This window comes from Acinonyx jubatus, chromosome B3 (genome assembly GCF_027475565.1).
Source record: "Acinonyx jubatus isolate Ajub_Pintada_27869175 chromosome B3, VMU_Ajub_asm_v1.0, whole genome shotgun sequence".
Taxonomy (NCBI): domain Eukaryota; kingdom Metazoa; phylum Chordata; class Mammalia; order Carnivora; family Felidae; genus Acinonyx; species Acinonyx jubatus.
In genome coordinates this window covers 47,918,550-47,940,264 of record NC_069386.1, presented here as the reverse complement: position 1 = coordinate 47,940,264, position 21,715 = coordinate 47,918,550, and the positions used below count along the sequence as shown (strand labels likewise).

The 21,715-nt window shown below is 38.6% G+C and overlaps 1 protein-coding gene across 1 annotated transcript in view; it reads right to left on the bottom strand.

Annotated features, from left to right (window-relative positions):
* Positions 1-21,715, bottom strand: part of PRTG (protogenin) — a 127,181-nt gene that overhangs the window by 67,327 nt on the left and 38,139 nt on the right. The gene's annotated exons all lie outside the window — the stretch shown is intronic.

Below are 21,715 nucleotides of genomic sequence, written 5' to 3'. Positions count from 1 at the left end.
TGGCACAAATGAAGACATCACTGAAAATTTTTGAGCAAAGGACAAATCCTGATAATAGCAGAGTTTGAGGAAAATCAATCAGGCACTGCTACACAGGATAGAGTGAAAAAAGGAGAGCCTCAAGTCAAAACACCAACAGGATGCTTAAATAGGAAGGACAGAATTGGGTGTGGCTGTAAGAATGGTGAGGCTCTATAGATATCTTAATGGAAACAAAACTTGGTTCTCATTGGACACAGACAGGTCACTGTGTGTTTGGAGTCAAATGAGATTGGTATCGATGGAGCTGAATGAGAAAGGAGAGAAATAAAGCAAATGGTATGTGTGCTTGATGAATAAAAGGTAGAGAGACTCAAGAGGCTATTTTTAGCCTCATATCTCTTCCCAAGTGGAGATAAATCTCTAAGTGTTGATATTTCTAGAGATAATTCTTTGTCATTCTAAGCAAGCCTCCAGAAGCTGGTCATCTGTCTCCATGGTTTTATACTTTGATAGAGTCCAGACTCCAGGTAACAGTGTGGTTTTCCTTCCCTTTACTATATTCTAGGGCATAAATAAAGGGAGGAAGTCAAGGATAATGACTTATCCTTCATTAGATTGGAAAGGGTAAAAAGTGATGGAAGACTACAAATTCTGCATCAATCTGTAAACAGATCACAACACTTGAGAGGTAAAACACGAAGCCAGTGAATAATGGTGAAAATATTCTTAGGAACATCTACTTCCAAAAAGCAGAGTGGGGGTAGAGTAATACTTATGTGTGTATATAACAAAAAATTTCTGCTTCCTCAAGAATGATTCTGAAACTGCTATTGTCAGTGGATAACTGAAAAAGTCAAAACTATTTTCATGACCACCATCATCTGTCTCTTGTACTCTTATTTCTAGAGTATACAGTGTTTTCCAGAAACTGCATGTAATATCAAGGGATGATATTGCAAAAGACTCAGTGCAGAAGGAGATCTGTGTGAGAATCCAGCTGTCTACTATCAAATTAATTAAAGAGATTTGCACAAATGCAAAACAATGCTACCCCCTCAACATTTTCTGCTTTGGAAAACAGTTATGCTTCATTAAATGTGAGATGTTAATATGTAATAGATCAGTGCTTTCATTTTTAAATTAATGAAATTTCTTAAATTTCAGTTTTAATATCTAATAAGATGTCTCAATAGATATAACCTACATAAATAAATGCTCTTTGGGGTCTTCAATGAGTTTTAAGAGCATAAAGAGACTAAAATTTTTGAGAACCACTATCAACAACATCGAACTCTAAATATCAATATAGTTTTTCTTTTTACTTGCCTCTATAATCACTTTCTAGGATGTTAATCTACTTACAAACATTTTCTGTATCAGACCTATGGTCCACCTACTGAACAATCAGGAAATAGATATTTATCTTCAAAGTTATCAGGTTTGCAATAGAATAGCCCAATTTCTCGGTAACAATGTAAGCTTATCTTTCTATAAGTAACTAAACTTTTGTTGAATACATTCAGAGCGGGAATTAGGACCTGTTTCCATAAATTTAATGCCTGATTTATGAAGCATTAATTTCTCTTACTGATCCCATATTTACCTTTTTCATGTATGAAGGGGTGAGTTTTAATTCTGGTTGTAATTCATAATCCAGAGTATATTCAACTTACATACTTCAAAGTCGGATATTTATCTTAATTTCCAGTCTTTACCACTCTACACTGAAATATCTAATACAGCTTAATTTTTCTTCATAAAGTAGTTGTTCCTTCAGCCCTATCTATTTGACTTCTTCTATTACTCCAAAAAAAAAAAAAATCAAGTACCTGATTCAGTATGTTTTATCTCATCTCTCTATCTGATTTCTCTCCATCCCTAAAAGTCCTCTCTTTGATCCAGGACCCTATCATCTCCTGCCTGGAAGTACTGTAGGCACCCCTTAGGTGGTACCTCTTGGACCAGCAGAGTTACCTCCAGAATGATAGTCAAAAAATACAAATTTGATTTGTGTGGCTAATGAATTAATTAGTCCCTGCAAAATTTCTTTAAAAAAATTTTTTTAATGTTTATTCATTTTTTGATAGAGAGACAGAGCATGAGTGGGGGAAGGGCAGAGAGAGAGGGAGACACAGAATCCGAAGCAGGCTCCAGGCTCTGAACTGACAGCACAGAGCCCGACGTGGGGCTCGAACTCACAGACCATGAGATCATGACCTGAACTGAAGTCGGATGCCTAACCAGGCATCCAGGCATCCTAATCCCTGCAAAATTTCTTGCCTCAATCACTTACAGTTTTGTTCCATGAGTACATCCTTTGGGGAGTTGCTACAATCATTTTCTCTGCAACTTCTGTACACTGCAGACCTCTGCTGTTACTTTTATCCCACAGTAATATAGCCACTTGTTCACAATTTTTCTCCCCTTCTACACTAGGAACTCATCAAGGGCTAGCAATAGGTCATATTCTTTGAAAGATCCCTTAAGGAAGTGAACGGCAGACTCAGCATTAAAATAATACTTGTTCAACTAAACTTATACATATTTTTTCTCCAATTATATTAGGTCTTTAAACACAGTAACCAGAAATGTAAGAAGTTTCCAAATTATACTTTTTATAATTTTTTTATTTGCTATAATTCCAAATGGTGTCCAATATTTTAGTGGCATTATCTTTAGAGACAACAGTCTGATCCTCCTCTATTAAAAGATTTCTATGAAGATCAAATAAGCCAATAAGTGAAGGCTCTTAAGACTTTTTATAAATGCTATGATTATTGAGTTTAATAAAGATAATCATTCTTTTGCCTTGAGTATTTCCCTCCAACCACTTAAGCACTTGAGTGTTGTTTTCTACCCTAGATCTCAACTAATCAAACAATATAATTCCTCTGAATCTTTTTTTTTTTTTTTTTTTTTTGAGTAGCTCCCTGCTTTTTACCCCAGATGCATTGGTCTCTGAAACCCTTAAGATTTTTATGATGAAAATTGAACTAACTTTGCACTATAGGTCAAATATGCTAAAACTCTGGAGTCAGCAAATTCCAAGAGCTAAAAGCTAAATGAATGCATCATTTGACTCGGTAAGGGTATTTCTTTCGGGGAAAGTGTGGAAGAACAGCTTTATTGAGGTATAATCACAAAGCATGTAATTTACATACCATTCTATTCACTCACTTTAAAGAGTACAATTCAATGGTTTTTAGTACATTCAGAGTTTGCAACCATCCTCATAATCAATTTTAGAATATTTTCATCATCCCAAAGTGGAATCTCATTATCCTTTACTTATCACTCCCTAATCTACCCACTCCCTCCCTCCTCCAGCCCTAGGGAACCACTCATCTACTTTCCTCCACAGCTTTGTTGCATTGACACTGACATACAACATTTTGTACAATGTGATTATTCAATATACATATATACTGGGAAATGATGACCACAAGAAGCTAAGTTAACATATCCATCAAGTAAGGGTATTTTTTTTTAAGTTTATTCATTTATTCTGAGAAAGACAGAAAGAGAGAGGGGGAGGGGCAGAGAGAGAGAGAATCCCAACAGCCTCTGTGCTACCAGTGCAGAGCCCAACTCGGGGGTCCCACTCATGAACCAGGAGATTAAGACCTGAGCTGAAAAATCAAGAGGCAGACACCTAACTGAATGAGCTCACTCTGGTTCTTAGTAAGGCCTCAAGCAAGTATAAAATTTTTTTAAATCCCCCTAGACACCTTTATATTTTAACATTTCTAACTTTCTGGTCCCTTTTGAAAATTCAACATGCTGGCAAAATGATTTTTCCCAACGAAGACCAAGTCTCATCAGTATCTCCGAGACTAAAGAAAAAGGCATTTGTGATACAAAAATAAATTGCCATTCTTCTGTTTGTAATTCCTCCCTCTGGGCATCAACTCCATTTTCTTCCCTCACCTCTGGGAACCTGATGTATCTGCCTTCTCTCTCTCTCTTTCTCTCTCTCTCTCTCTCCCCTGCATATTCAAATTCTTCTCCTGGATCCTTCCATCAAGCCTATAAAAGTGATTAAGTTTTTCAAAACCTCAAAACACAAAAAACAAAACTCCAGATCTCTCTTTATGGCATGTATCCCTCTGGCAGCTATCCACTCTCTTCCCCAAGGGATCAAAACTTTTCTAAGGAGTAGTTTATTCGCGTTACCTCCCCTTCTTCCTCTCTGACTTTATTCCTCAAACATCTAAAATCTGTCTTCTTCTGTATTATTTTACTGAAACAGTGTCTAGGACACTGCACACTTACTTCTTACACACGTACTTTTTTTTCAGTTTATTTTTTTGAGAGAGCACAAGCAGGGGAGGGGCAGAGAGGGAGAATCACAAGCAGGCTCCGCACTGTCAGCACAGAGCCTGACGCGGGCTCGAACTCACAAAACTATGAGATCACAACCTGATCAAGAGTCAGACACTCAACCTACTGAGCTACCTAGGCGCCCCTCTAACACATTTTCTTATCTCTTTATTTCTCAGATTCCTCCTTCCAGTCTCCTTTTTCAAGGGTGCTCCCTTCTCTGCCCTTCCCTCCAGAGATTCTCTGTCCTTTTTTCTCTCCAGATTCTCCTTGGGTGATCTCATCCACATTCAGTTTTCAGTGACATCCATCTCTTGCTGTGAATTCCCCCAAATACATCTCCATCTTGGATCACCATCCCAGAGCTTCATATTCATGGCTTCAATTGCTACTAGGCATCTTTGCTTATAATTTATAGAAGGCACTAATCATCAAGTTCAAAATGAAATCATCATCTTTCCTCCAAGCCTTCATCTCTACCTCAGTCGGTCACACCAGTATCCAGATACTCACCTGAGCTAGACACTACTAACTCCTTGTTCTGCATTTTCATTCACTTTTTCCCACTGATCTTAATTCCTAAACACATGTCAAATCCACTCCTGTGTTCTTCTCCCAATGTCTCTCACTGGAACCACTATAAAAATCTCTTATCTGGTTTCCTTACTCCCATTTTTCCTCTTCCCTGCTTCAAAAACATCCTCTAGATGTACACAATTGTTTGATGTGGCCACACTGGGCTCACAAGCAGCTTCCATCTATTAATCTGAAAGGCTTCGATAGGTCAACCCAATACTGCTAAAACCAAAAAAAGAATAATCTCATAAAAAATGTGATTCCAGTTTTAAATGTTGTCAAAAAGCACTGTGCCTTAGAAACCCCTCCTTCTAAGTCTTTAAACTGCTTAGCCTAATTATTAGAAAAATTGAATGTATATATCCTTGCTACATTAAAAGGAATAAATAGCTTTCTTTATGCCAAGTACATATTTTTAATTCTTTTTGGCTGAGCACATTCGCAATAAACAGACTCAATGGCTCTCTTTTGCAAAAAAAAAAAAAGTAGTTTGGGGCATCTGGGTAGCTCAGTCGGTTGAGCTCAGGTCATGATCTCACAGTTCCCCACATCTGGCTTGCTGCTATCAGCACAGAGCCTGCTTTGGATCCTCTGTCCCCCTATTTTTCTGCCCCTCCCTCTCTCTCTCTCAAAAAAATAAACATTAAAAAGAAAAGTTAGTTTGGCACCAATTACCCCAAACCAACTGTTTATATGGTAAGCAGGCAACAGTATTTAAACAGTCATTCTTAAGTAGTTATGCATAAAAAACACTGAATATCTCTATTAGATACACATTATAACTATGACACAAAGTGGTTAATTTCCACAAGTCATATAATATCAATCTCATTACCTGAACAATCACACTATTCATTTAGCTTGTAGTTAACTCATGCTGGTAGGCTTTGAGTCATGCAATTATACATAAAATAATGGGCCATATTAGCTGTCTCCCCAGTCCAGGAAAGGATTTTACTTACACTTATTTTAGAAAAATTTTAGGCTAGTAATCTAAGTTTTTCATTCATTCAACAAATATTTATTCAGTGTATAGTATATTAATTATACTTATTTTAGAAAAATTTTAGGCTAGAAATCTCTTATAAATTCATTCATTCATTCAACAAATATTTATTCAGTGTCTAGAATATTCTAGGTGCTGACGATCCAATAATAAACAAAACCAACAGAGGTACGACCCTCAGGGATCTTTATCTAGCGATGCAGTAAGGCATTTAACAAAATTACTATGCAAGTATATAACTTCAAATTGTGAGAAATGCCTTCATGGAAAAGTACCAAGAATTATGAAAGCACATAACAGATTATAATAAGGATAAAAATAACAATAGCTTAACATTTTAATGCCAGGTAATGCTTTAAGTACATTATATATTCCAATTTATTTAAACCCCATAACTAGGAAGGACAAAAAAAAAAAAAAAAGAGGTTAGAGTGGGAGACAGCCAAAGCATAAGAGACTCTTAAAAACTGAGAACAAACTGAGGGTTGATGGGGGGTGGGAGGGAGCGGAGGGTGGGTGATGGGTATTGAGGAGGGCACCTTTTGGGATGAGCACTGGGTGTTGTATGGAAACCAATTTGACAATAAATTTCATATATTGAAAATAAATAAATAAATAAACAAACAAACCCCATAACTATTATTATCCCAAATTTTAGTCAAACAAACTGAAGCACAGGGAGATTAAGCAACTTACTCAAGGTTCTGCAGCTATTAAGTAGTGAGACTCAGATCTAAATCCAGGCAACCTCCATAGACCCTTATGTGAATTCTCTTATGAGTACAAGTTTGAAATCCTCAAGATTTTTGTTGAATATAAAAAACATTGGTTCTGTATCCAAGCAGTTCTGCTGCTCTGGTATAAGTTAATATGCATGGACTTTCTAGTTCGATAAGAGTATGTGTTAAAATCCTAAATTTCCAAAACAGAGTAACTCCTGTATACTAGGATTCTGAAGCTATGGCTCTCATCTTGAACAGGAGTTCCTGTTTCTAGGAACTCATTAGGATAAGAGAGACAGGAATGCATGTAAATCGAATCACACTAATTCAGTCTAATATTTATTTAGGAATAAAATATATTTTTAAAAAATCTATTTAAAGGGAGCCTGGATGGCTCATTCGGTTGAGCATCTGACTTTGGCTCAGGTCATGATCTCATGGTTCATGAGTTAGAGCGCCACATCGGTGGGAAGGCCCACAGCCCATTCAGGGTCAGTGCAAAGACTGTTTCAGATCCTCTGTCCCCTTCTCTCTCTGCCCCTTCCCAGCTGGCACTGTGTCTCTCAAAAATAAACATTTTAAAAAATCTACTTAAAAAAGTTTACCTAATGGGAATGTTAGTGATTCCTGTATCATTATTGTCCTACTTCTAAGCTCACATATGTTTGATCATCAGAAAGCCAAGTACCTGGAGACTACTATTAGAATAGTAGACAGGAGACCAGCTATGGTTCTGAATGATGCAAGAGACTGTGGGATGGAAAGGAGGGCACACATAAGAGATGATGATGTACACCAAACAACATGATTTGGCCATAAGGTGTTCAGGGGAAAAAGAGGGAAAGATACAAATGGTTGAGGTTTCTGGCCTATGTACCTGGAAGGCTGGGGTATATAGTATGGTGTCTGAACAGGGAACACAGAAGAGGAGCTCAGACAGACTGGTGAATCACCATTATAGACTCTCATTTCCTCAAAATGAGAAAAAAACCGGACATATTAAGGAAGTCTAGGAAACTATAAAATTAGGCCAGGGATTAATATAAACTCTCAAGTATCTATCCATCCTGATTTCTTTTTGATTTTTTAAATGCTTATTTATTTTTGAGAGACAGAGAGAGATAGAGCACGAACAAGGAAGGGGCAGAGAGAGAAGATGACACAGAATCTGAAACAGGCTCCAGGCTCCGGGCTGTCAGCACAGAGCCTGATGCAGGGCTCAAACTCACGAACTGTGAGATCATGACCTGAGCCGAAATCGGACGCTTAACCGACTGAGCCACCCAAGAGCCCCTATACAGCCTAATTTTTTAATTAATGGTTCAGATGTCAGGCTGTCATTAATGTTTGAAGAAAAACCTCTTTGAGTGTTTAAAACAGCAGCCTATAAAAAAAGCAACATATAAAATGTAAAACTAGCAGAGGAAAGAATTTCTGACTTCTGAAGCTCTGTTGGGATGAGCCTAGGAAGCACAATGTTTACTGCTCTTCCAATTTAACTTATTCTCATTTCTTGATGATAGAAGTTAAGGCGTTAGAAAACCAAAGTAGAGGATATGAAGACTAAGGCAGAAGCTTAGCCTTAGCTGGTTTACAGAAAATCAGGAATAAATTCCAGTACATTACAGGGCATAATTTAGGCAGATAGAGAGGGAGGTAGTACCACAGTACAGCCTTGCAGGTAAGGGTGCCATATTGAAATCTACAGCTCTGGGTTAAAGTCATAGTCTTGATCTCATGTTCATGTGCTGCGTGCCCTTGAGAAGTTACTCAACCTCAAGCTTCAGTATCCCTCAGTAAGATGGAGATAGTATCTTATGAGAATATTATAAAAATATTAAATTATATGCACATATATATGTGTACATATATGCACAGAGAACAACATGAACATGTGCTCAGGCACTGCTTGGTACCTAGTAAATCCCAATAGTGGTGCTGGAGGTGGGCACAGTAGGATGCCCTGCTACGAATACACTGCTTTTACTTTCAGGACGATGACTTCAAGGAAGGCAAACAAAAGATGTCAGTGACCTTATACAATAAAAATAAACGTTAAAGTCCTAACAGAGGCAGAGGTATTCTAAGATTTAAAATTCTTCTGTTCTTGGGGCGCCTGGGTCCCTCGGTCAGTTGAGCATTCGACTTCGGCTCAGGTCATGGTCTCACAGCTTGTGAGTTCCAGCCCCGCATTGGGCTCTGTGCTGACAGCCCAGAGCCTGGAGCCTGCTTTGGATTCTGTGTCTCCCTCTCTCTTTCTCTCTCTGCCCCTCCCCCGCTCACACTCTGTCTCTCTCTCTCAAAAAATAAGTAAACATTTAAAAATAAATAAATAAATAAATAAAATTCTTCTGTTCTTTTCTACTCAGCCAGACTACGTAGGCTTTATGTAAAGGAAAATAAAATGAGGAGAAACAAATAATCTTCCCATTTTTTCATGTGCACACATAAATATTTCAATGATGAAATAATAGGGGATAGATTACAAGAAGATAATCTACGTAATTCAGATTCAGATCTGTAGTGGTAGAATTATGTAAGATGATTTTTTTTGTGCTTATATTTTTCCTACAAGACACATAGCTAAGAAAAAGTAATATTTTAAAATAAATTTTATATGCCTACATGGGGCATGAAATGAAGAGTTTGCATAAATTTTCTACTGTTGCTCCACTACTTGATAAAATCTCTCATCTTTAATTTTTATCTGCCTTCTTTTTAGTACTTTGAATTTCCCTTTCTTTGGGCAGGTATCACCTACGATCTATGGATGCTCAATTCTCTCCCCAACCAGGGCCCTCAACCTGAGAATTACAAGAAAAAGAACATCTGAAAATGGCTCCTTTTCAATAAAATACAAGTTGCATAGAATTTTACATGAAAAGTTAGAAACTTTAGCATATGAATCATCTCTATCATGACAGTTTTAAACTTTGTTTTCCAGTTTTTATTTTGCTTTTTTTAAAGGGGGGTTTTAATTGAGTAAATAAATATGTCCTTTAAATGAATGCTAGATCGCCCTAAAACTTTAGTTCACAAACTATTTTCAGCATTGTCAAAGCATTTTGCACTTCTTTAATGTTCTTATGCAAATCTCAGCTTTCGCCTTGATGTGGACTTTGTTTCTGCCAGTTAGGTATGATTTTACAAGTCTACAGCTTCCTTGTGAAACCTGACCTCTTTCTTCCCTCCACAGCCAGTGCTAACATAAACCAAGAGCCCCACAAGAAGTCATTAAAGCAGTGCTGTTAAGAGGCCAGAGCTCTATAAAATAGGTAAGAAATGCGGTCTCAAGAAACATGCGCCATCCTCAAAAACAATCTTGCAAACACAATAAATGTAAGTGCCTATTTTATTTGTGACTTCCTCCTCTCCACCTGTCTACTTAATCATTTGCTTCTATGATTTATAGTCAGAAAAAAAAAAAAGGATCAAAGACGCTAAAAGGACAAGTTCTTCAAATCTTTATTTGAACAGAAAGGAACATACAGACGTTTCTACATTGGAAATGTAGGACTACAATATTAAATTAGTGTGCCATTCATGTTTCTAGAAGGTTGCAATGAATAAAATACTTAACACAAGTTGATTTTAAAACCAACCAAAAATTATGAAAATACAGTCTTGAAATGATAAACAGTATTTTAAGAGAAGGAGGGGCAGGGGCTTAGGGAGGGAGGGGTACGGGGAAGGGGAGAAGGAGAGGAAGAAGAAGAGGAAGGGTGAAGGAGGGAGGGGAAGGGAGAGGGAGAATCTTAGGCAGGCTCCATGCTCAGTGTGGAGCCAGACATGGGGCTCAATCCCACAACCCTGGGATTATGACCTGAGCTGAAATCAAGAATTAGTCACTCAACTGAGCAACCCAAGCACCCCAGCCATACAGCAATTTAAAATAAGTTCACAGAGGGGCACCTGGGTGGCTCAGTCAGTTAAGCGTCTCACTTCCGCTCAGGTCATGATCTCTCGGTTCACGAGTTCAATGCATCGGGTTCTATTCTGACAGCTCAGAGCCTGGAGCCTGCTTCGGATTCTGTGTGTGTGTGTGTGTCTCTCTCTCTGCCCCTCCCCCACTCATGCTACGTCTCTCTCTCTCAAAAACAAATAAAAACATTAAAAAAATTTTTTTTAATAAATTCATAAACTATTCCCTAATTTAAAACAAAAACCATCACTTTCTTCTGTAAATCCCATTTAAAATATTCTTTTACTCAAAGAAAACATTTCAGTCAGTCAGAATCTTGCTGCAGGGTTTATACCAGTGGTCCTAACACTGTGGATCAGCCAGGGTTCTGAGGCCTCAGACAGTCAAGGACTGTACCAGTTGCTACTGCCACACCCCCTCCTTGGGGAGTCCTGAATGGCCAGGAAACATGGCCAGTAGTCACGTTCCAGTGCCCCTATACTGTCTTCATGGGTCTAAGTCACCAATCAGTAGCTCTAGGGGCATTTTTATGCTCATGAAGAATACTGGGAGATTCCCCTCTCAGACTCTCAAATGTGCACAATTTCCAAGTCCATCATGGAGTGTATACAGATTAAAGTTTATTTCTATGACACTGGCTTTCAAATCATGCATTTGTCTATTCCAGACTTTACTAATCAAAACATAGTTGTAACTTCTTATTTCATTCGGTTCAATTCATTTTGAGTCTTCAAACCTGAAGACTGACCTGCAATTGAACAGGATGTAAACCTAGAGACCTGATCCATTGTTTAATCAAAGTATCAGGGTAACTAATGCTTTACCTACTGAGGCAAAAACCAACCAAGGTACAAGTTTCAAACAGAAGTTGAAAATTTATTGTATACTTAAGACTAGGCAAGAGACTGGGGCGCCTGGGTGGCTCAGTCAGTTAAGTGTCCGACTTAAGCTCAGGTCACGATCTCATGGGTCATGGGTACCAGCTCCACACTGGGCTCTGTGCTGACAGCTCAGAATCTGGAGCCTGCTTTGGATTCTGTGTCTCCCTCTCTCTCTCTCTGCCCCTCCACTCACTCTCTGTCTCTCTCTCAAAAATAAATAAACATTAAAAAAAAAGACTACGCAAGAGACTACTTGTACTTTTTAGGAAGTGTTTTTATAGGAAAAAATTGATTTTAATAAAAATAATATAATGCAAGACAGATGCACTCATTCATTTTTTTAAAATGTTTATTTATTTTGAAAGAGAGAGAAAGTGCACGCATGAGCCACACAGGGGCAGAGAGAGAGAGGGAGAGACAGAATCCCAAGCAGGCTCCACACTGTCAGCTCAGAGCCTGACACAGGGCTTGAACTCATGAACTGTGAGATCATGACAGGAGTCAGATCAGGAGTCAGATGCTTAACTGACTGAGCCACTCAGGCATCCCCAGATGCACTCATTCTATGTCTTGGGTGTCAACCTCTTTTTTTCAGCTGTACTGAGTATAAAATAGCTAATTCTATTAAATGTTTTATTACCTGACTTCTAGTCAATTTACTATCCTGATCGAATCTGTAGCAATTCTGAGAGCTACCTAAGAGGTTTATCTTTGCTTTTCAAAGGAAATGTTTAGCCAAAATAAGTGTCAAAATAAATACAAACAAAATAAAGGCTAGAAACTTTATAACAAGGGTGGAATGCAAGGACTTTCAGAAATAGACCCCCATGTAAAGTTCCCAGAATGGATTATTTTCCAGTATATTCCTACTGTATCCATTTTAAGAGACACCTTTAATAACACCTGTGAACTCTTTGTTTCTTTTATATTTTATCAATTTTGTCTTGCCAAACACCAGATTTGACTCTTTCCAGATTCAAGTTTTTGCCTGGAAAGAGTGCCTCAAAGCTCTTCAAGTTCCTTTCTGTCAGATGGGACACTCAACAGTTTTCTTATCAATAACTGGTTTTAGGAATTCTCTAACTTTCCAATTTATTCAGGTCCCCAACCACTTAAACCCTAGGCTATATAAACTTAAGTTCAGATAACATGTCTTGCAGGTCTGTATGTTGTTAGGGGCCAGAACAGTGCCCTGCATACAAGAGGCAGTGAATAAAGATTTCTTGACTGAACTCAATGAACCATGTCACCATCTCTCTCCTATTTACAACAGAACACTATTTTAGCTCCCTGAGAAGATTAAGGTAATTTTTGCTATAGCATTCCCTACTGTATAACCCTGAGCAAATTACTCTTCCTAAACATATGTGGTTATGTTGGGGCACCTGGCTGACTCAGTCAGTAGATCATGCAACTCTTGATCCGGGGGTCATAAGTTTGAGGCATTGAGTGTGGAGATTACTTTAAAAAAATCTTTAAAAAATGTGGTTATGTAAAAGAGGGTTCTTAAAAGCATTTTTATGGATTACATAAGGTAATGCATGTAGAACACTCAGCATAGTGCCCATAACATTAAAGACACTCAATGTCTTTAGCTATTTCTACTATTTTATTGGACAAAAATTTTCTTCCTTATCACCTAAAAATCCCTCCCTCTTCACCTTGTTTTTCTCCCTTCACTCCTGGTTCTGAGGAAGAAGTAACCATTTCAATCTGTGCCAAGATGACCTGACCCTGATGATCATCTCTGGGACCCTATTCCATTTATTATTCCCATTTTCTTGCATTACTCCCTCATTACTAGTTTCTTCCTGACTATAAACATATCTTCCCATTCTAAAAAGTAGTATAGAACTCAGGTCAAGCCAACATGCAATACATCTCTTTTCTGTCACTGTCATTCTTCTGAAATTGCTCCATCCACCTAATTCTTCACTTCTGCTGGGTGGGGTGGCATGGTACGGGGTGGGGATGAAGAAGAGAGAGGGAGAACAGCCATAGGTATAGAGTCGACCCTTGAACAACAGAGGTTTTAGGGGCACTGAGTCCCCAGGTACACTAAAAAATGTACATGTAACTTTTAACTTCCTTACTTAACTACTAAAAACTACTAATAGCCAACTGCTGACTAGAAGCCTTACAGATTACATAGTCAATTAACATATATTTTGTATGTTATATATATCATACACTGTGTTCTTACAACAAAGCTAGAGACAAAGTGTTAAGAAAACTGTAAGAGAAAATACATTTACAGTATTATACTGTATTTATTGAAAAATCCCTGTATAAGTGGACCCACACAGTTCACATTCATATTGTTCAAGGGTCAACTGTATTTATATGCAAGGCTCAGGAGCCTCCTTGGGAATGAAATTTCTCTTAAGAGTAGTAGTAGTAGTAGTGCTCATGGTGCTCAAAGATTTAGTTTAAAAACAACTGACCAGTTTAGGTTAGGAGTGTGTCAGAATTCATGGCCACCTGAGTCAAATTAGGCAAGCCATCAGGACCCCTGAATTTGTGCACATAAAGGAGAAGGTGAAAAGGGAGTGGGAGATGCATTCGGACTGCTGGCTAAAACTTCTGAAAGTGTTTTTAATTTTTTTTTTTTACATTTATTTATTTTTGAGAGACAGAGTACAAGTAGGGGAGGGGCAGAGACAGAAGGAGATACAGAATCTGCAGCAGGCTCCAGGCTTTGAGCTGTCAGCACAGAGCTTGATGTGGGGCTCAACCTCACAAACCGTGAGATCATGACCTGAGCTGAAGTCAGACACGCAACCGACAGAGCCACCCAAGCGTCCCAAAACTTCTGAAAGTTTTAACAAGATTATAAGGGGTAGAGAACACAGGCATGCCCACCATTTGGGGTTATGACAGTAAGCTGGAATGGGGCACAGCAAATATAGTTTATGCACTAGGCCTGACCGGAAAACACCTGGAGAGAGAAACTATAAGCCTCACTTGAGGAGGATACTCAACAAAAGAAAGAAGAGGCTGCTGACTCTCCCAGGATCCTGAGCACAAAAACTGAACTAAACTGGAGCTGACTGAAAATTTACCTCTCCCACAGACCCTTTTTAACTTTTCATAATTCAAGATCCTGCTTTTACTACCATTTACTCATACTGTAATGCCTAGTGTGTCCCCATAGAGATGCCGGGCATATCTGTATATATCTGATACATGGGGATCAATTTTCATCTTAGAGAAAAAACTCTAATTGTTGACTTTGTGTTGTCCAGGCACTAGCATAGTCCCCTTGCTCTTCAGTTTCTTCCCGCTCTCCTCCTTCTGTCCCTCTCTCTCACTTTCTCTTCCCAAATTTCCATATTCCTGTGTCTCTGGCAGGCATTTTGGTAAAATAACTGTGGCCTGAACCGGAAACTCCAGTTTCCATGACTGGAGATGGAAACACAGGGACAGAGTCAAGAGACATTTGGAAAATGGAACCAGTATGACCAGAACTTAGTAGCAAATGTTCCAACAGTGCAAATTAACAAACATTCTCATAATACACTGCTGTTGACAGTACAATATCAAAAAAAGTTAATGTGTAACAATGAACAAAAATGCCTAAGAATGCTATTATATCTTCAATTAATGGAACTCAGCCCTTAAAATGACTATGTTATTACCTGGGGAAAAGTTTGTGATATGCTAAGAGAAAAAAAGATACAAAACTGTATTGACAACTGTCTCATGACTGCTCAAGTAGAGAGCTGGAATCCACTCTTACAACTTCTTTTATTCTTAATAAAATATGAACAGGTGAACCAAAGCTCTTTTTTTGCAGGCATCTAAGAGTTAGGACTTGACAACAATGCTGGGCTTATTGAGCATTGGCTGATGTTGATGCAGACAGAGTGAATTAAAAGATATGAGACCAGGGGGGCCTGGGTGGCTCAGTTGGTTAAGCATCCAACTTAGGCTCAGGTCATGATCTCACAGTTTGTGAGTTTGAGCCCCAAATTAGGCTCTGTGCTGACAGCTCAGAGCCTGAAGCCTGCTTCAGATTCTGTGTCTCCTCTCTCTCTGCCCCTCCTCACTCATGCTCTGTCTCTCTCTCTCAAAAATAAATAAACATTTAAAAAAAATTTTTTTAAGTATGTGAGACCATATGACTGAAAAAAGCAAAAAATTAATTAAAAACATTTTATTTCTTTGAAAAACTTAAGATCAGCTCAATGAGAACTCAAAGTTTTTAGTTATAGCAAAGGTTAATTGCTTTAGGAGAGAAGCAAGACTGAGGCATGGAATTTTATTTATTGGTTGACTGAATAAATGAATGCATATGTAGGTAGTTGCTATAAATGTGTAATAAACCTTTTTTAGTAATAAAAACCTATGTAAAAGTTGCTTCTTGTTGTTCAACTTTCAAGAATATGGGGCAAAAAAGAATACAGTAAAAGATTCCAAACTAGTTGGAAGGCTGAATGATTTTCTTAGTCTCAAAGGTCCCTTCCATGACACTATTATTCCAGCAGCAGAAGCCAAATCTCTGACACAGAGATAGCTGTGACACAAAGAGAGATCCTGGAGTCAGGAGCTCTAAGTTCTGGTCTTGGCTCACTTACCCACTGCCTTTAACATGCATATATCAGAATCCCTTGAAGTAGGGCCATCTACCTCACAGGTTCTTTCGAGGAGGGAATAAGATTGCAGTCATGAATGTCTTATATGCCCCATACCAGGGCTCCTGAGCTGGGGTATGTATGGACCTTAGCTATGGGGCAAAAAGCAGAGCAAATTGAGAAACAGGACTGGACTGAGGTCAGGGACCTGTATTCTTCCCAAGCTCTATTATAAATGATCTGTACGATCTGTCAAAAGTAAGCTCTCTTCAGTTCTCGGTGTCCTCATACTCAAAATGGTAGTGTTCTTCCCCACTCATTCATCGACTCTGACCCCCAGGCTGGGTGCTGGACTGCAAAGAATGAACCCAGCTGCCAAGAGCTGGGTGTGGCAGAGATGGGAGTCCATGGGCATGACTGTTTACGGCTACTCAGGTTTCTTGTAGGGAATCTGAACATGTGCCATAATTAGATTGTGGTGATGGCTGCCCAAGTAAATATACAAAATATTTTTTTCATCATATACTTTAAGTGGGTGAATTGAATATCAATAAAGCTTATTTTTTAAAAAGAATAAACCTGGTAGTGTTCTTCTCAGCCATCACTGCCATTCCTTCCACTCCTAAAGGACCTTCCCAGAGCCATAGTGCAGTGTGCTCTGATCCATCTTCGAGCTTGAAAACATAGCATTCCTGGAGCTAACAGAGATTGCTGGTCTAGCTATAGCTATCATAGCCATAAAAAAAGACCCAACATGGATGATCTTAATCCTCAATGATATGTTCTAAGCCATCCATATTTTTCAACGGCAAGCTTACTAAGACTGAGGCTTAATTGTTAAACAGAGGGCTCCTTTTGGTAGGTTTCCCCTACTTTTCCACTTTCTGGCACTCCTTCCAATGCAAACTCTCAGCAAAGGGACAAGTATCATTAACTTCATTAACTTGGCATCTGTCTCCTAAATATGTAAGGAGCTCAAGAGCCAGGAATTAGCAGTAATTTCAATGGGCCTAAAAGTCACAGTGCTTTAGATATAACTGCCCATCGTGAAATATCTACTGATATGAAATTAACTCATAGTTAGCTGTGATAGTAATGTGCTTTGCGTGCAAATGGAAGACTTAGAAAGAGACTATGAGTGACTTAAAATCAGTCCAAATTTTTTTAATTTTTTAAAATATTTACTTATTTTTATTTATTTTTACATTTATTCATTTTTGAGAGACAGATTGAGACAGAGCACAAGTGGGGGAGGGGCAGAGAGAGAGGGAGACACAGAATCTGATGCAGGCTCCAGGCTCTGAGCTGTCAGCACAGAGCCCGACGCAGGGCTCAAACTCACAAACCGCGAGATCATGACCTGAGCCAAAGTCAGGTGCTTAACCGACTGAGCCACACAGGCATGCCTTAAATTATTTATTTATTTTTAGAGAGAGACAGAGACAGAGACAGAGCATGAGTGAGGGAGGGGCAGAGAGAGAGGGAGACACAGAATCTGAAGCAGGCTCCAGGCTCCACACTGATAGCACAGAGCCCAGCCCGGGGCTCAAACCCACCAACTGCGAGATCATGCCCTGAGCCAAAGTTGGATGCTTAACGGACTCAGCCTCATGGCATCCCAATCCAAATTTTCTTGTACTAAATATTTACAGCATCATTATTTTACATTCTTGAGTTCTAGTAATATAAGCAGGCAGGACATACTTACATCTGTGCATAAAGAGATGCATCATAAAGCACAAGAATGTGCTGGGACTTGGGATGCCTGGGTGGCCGAGTGGGTTAATTGTCTGACTTCCACTCAGATCATGATCTCAATGGTTTGTGAGTTTGAGTCCGACATCAGGCTCTGTGCTGTCAGCCTCAGCAAAGAGCCTGCTTCGGATCCTGTGTCCCCTAGTCTCTCTGTCCCTCCACTGCTCATGCTCTCTCTCAAAAAATAAAAAATTTTTAATAAAAAAGAGTAACAAATTTGGAGGACTTGCATGACTTGATTTAAAGACACAATTTCCAGAATGATGATAAAGCTATGATAAAGGCAAAGAAGAGATTGATAGATCAACGGAACAGAAGAGCACAGAAATAAACCAATACAAATATGTCAACTGATTTTTTACAAAGTTACAAGAACAATTCAATAAAGGATGGTCTTTTCAACAAATAGTACCTGAACAATTAAACATCCATATACAAAAAAACTAATCTTGACCTATACTTTACACCTTATGTAAAAATTAACTCAAAATGGGTCACAGACCTCAACATGAAGCATAAAACTATAAAACTCTTAGAAGGAAACATCAAAAAATCTCTGTAGCCCTGGGTTAGGCAAAGTGTTCTTAGATATGACACCAGAAGCACAACCCACAAAAGGAAAAAATTGATCAGACTTGATCAAAACAAACCAAAAAAACTTCTGCTCTTGAAAAAAAAAAAAACCAGTAGAATGAAAAGACAAGCCATAAACTGGGACAAAATTTACAAATCACATATCTGACAAAGTATTTGTATCCAGGACATATAAAGAACTCTTGAAATTCAATTATTAGGAAATAACCACTTAAAAGGGGGGTAAAATATGTGAACAGATACTTTACCAAAGAAGATGTATGGAAAGCAACTAAATAAAACAGATAATCAACCTTATTAGTTACAGTCACAGGCAAGTGCAAATTGAAACCACAATGAGACACCACACTACACACCTAATAGAATGGGTCACATGAAAAAACACTGAAAATACCAAGTACTGTTGAGGATGTGGAACACCTGCTGGTGGGAATACAAACTGGTAAGGTCACTTTGGAAAATAACTTGGCAGTTTCTTAAAAGATAAACACTTACCACATGCACTTACAGTGTTGTCATCTTTAAATGTTTACTCAAGAGAAATGAAAACATATGTCCACACAAAAGGCTTTACAAGAAAGGTTACAGAAGCTTTATTTATAATAGCCCCAAACTGTAAACAAGCCAAACATCCTTCAATCGGTGGATGGATAAATCTATACAATGGAATACTACCCAGCAGTAAAAAGGAGCAAGTTATTGACATGCTCAACAACCGAGAAAAATCTCAAATGCATTAGGCTAAGTGAAAGAAGCAAAACCTAAAAGGCTATATACAGTATAATTTCATTTGTATGACATTCTGGAAAATGCAAGACCACGCGGCTGTAGGAGTCAAGGGAAGGGGGAAAGTATGACTACACAGGCAGTGAGAGAATGTTTGAGGGTGATGAAACTGTTCTGTATCCTGATTGTGGTGATGGTTACATGGCTAGGCATATGTCAAAACTAACAAAACTATGGACCCAATAAAGTAAGCTTATTTTTTTAAGTATGTAAATTAAAAAATAAAATTTAACAAAGGCTATGTTCTTTACAAAACAGAAAGGCTTTTAATTTTCTAGTCACTCTTAATAAAGAATTATAAAATAAGCAAGATGATAGCACACATACATTTTACAAGCCAACCCCTGCAGACCATCTGCACTTCTTGTGTGAGGTTACACCTGATTTTCCCAAGTACAGAATTATTTCAGACTCCCAGGATCTTGGAGTATGCTGTCTATTCCATTATTTTCTCAGCTCTACTTTCTGCCCCTACCCACAGGACAAGTCCTATGTCTTTTCATCTTTGTATTCCAGACACAGCACACATAGACAAAAAAGGCACTCAAATAGATACCTGATAAATAAATGGGTAAGATATGCCCTAGGGTACATGTACATTCAGTTCTCTCACCATCTCCATCATCTGGAGTCTATAGTATAATGTATGCATAACAACAATCTGAAGGACCACATGATTCTGAAACTAAGTTTACAAGATCTTTAGAATACTACAGATGAAAAGCATACACAAAAGTATTTATCTTAATAAACAAAAATGGATCTCTACCCCTGAGGAACAGGAGGAGTAAGAAACCTAGCACTCTCCTATTCCTCTTCCTATGGAAATAATAGGAAAGCAGTCACACCTCTGCTGAGAGGCTAGAAAAATGGGGAGTAAGTAAGGCATTACATACACGTGTGAACACACACACACACACACACACACACACACACACACGTGCGCATGCGCACCTAAAAAACAAGCCATTCCTGAGCAGCCCAGCACAGCCCTCTGCCTTGATGCCAGGAGTACACTGCAGGATTGCCATTTCGGCAGGGACCTTTCACAGGCTGCTGACCCAGCATATACTGCAGAAGTCTGTCAGTTCCCAGGGCCCTTGGCATGCTGAGCCCATCCTAGGAAGTCTCGTAATAGCGAGCCTGATACAGATTCCATCAGATAAAGCTTAAATTATTTAGAGAGAGGTCCTAGAACCAACTGGTTTGATCCAAAGAACCTGTATTTCTCCTTCTCCAAAGAACATGAGAAATAGATTTTCTAGAGTGGGGACAGGGTTTTGGAACTCATGTTTGATCAAGACCGCTGAACATTTGAGAACTCCTTCAGGATTAAACTGGACCACCGAATGCTAAAACAAAGGTGTGCTGTCTTGCACACACATTTGTGTCACAGCCATACTTCTAGTCTCCTAAAGCAGAGGTGGAAAGAGTTACACAGAATGATGGTTGGCAATGCTGAAGCCACAACGACTTTTCCTGACATCCTCAGCTACAGCTGAAGTACAGGTCTCTTTACCTACACCCTGGCCTATGTTCTACTGGATTGATGGTGTCCATCCTCAAGAGATCAGCGCTAACTAGAGAGTGACAGGCAACTAGGGTGGCTTCTCAGGACCAGATCGTAAGAACACAAGAAGTAGATATAGAAATGTGATGCTATAATAGAAAGGGTCTGTCCTGGTAGAAATTTAAGGACGAGATTAGGAACAAGGAAATTCACACACCCAAGCAAAACAAATAGGAGCAGTCTGCCAATAGGAAAAATCCAAGGAAATAAAAAGCTTTCTGTTTTTATTAAACTGTTAAACCATCATACAATTACTACCAATATTCCTTGTCTTCTTTTTTAGAACTGATATAATGAAAATAAGCCACTATTCACTTTGCCTTCTACCTTTCCCAACTACTACGTAATCTTGAGTTTGAATTTTTTTTTTTTAAATAATCAGTCTCCATATGGTACTCTCATAATCTAGACAGAATCCTGTTAGTTGGGAGTAAAATCTGATCTTACTTTGAAAGACGTCCCCAACTGGGATATTTGTCTTCTCAAATTATCTGTCTTCCCAGCAACAGTGTGTGGTCACAGAAGCGTATGAGACATGCTAATGCATTTATCAAGTGATTATTCTTGGCCTCTTTGCTGGCAAAAACAAGCAGGAAACAGCACAGAAAAAACATGTCTAGTAAGCCACATCATCCAGCTTCAAAGCTATTCAACTTGTGTGGCTCTTATGGATTCAAGGGGAAGAGAAAAAACGCCGTTGCTTTGTCTTCACCAAGACCACTTCCCCTTCAGCCGTTTGCCAAGTGTTTGCCTTATATTCCCTAATCCCAGAGATGCCTTTCTTATGCCTTGTTGTCATTCCATAAAGAATTAGTTCTGCTTAATAGCTCAACTGTGCAGGAAGAACATTCCATGCAATTTTACACTTTGCATCAGTCAGAGAAACAGAAGGATCAAGAAACCATTAACAAGAGTGAGGTTTTGTAACAAAACTCATGTCACTTAGCAACTTCATCCATGTAGAAATTTATAATGAGAAAGATATAAAATCCATCAAAATTACAGCAGAAATGTTTCTACTAGGATT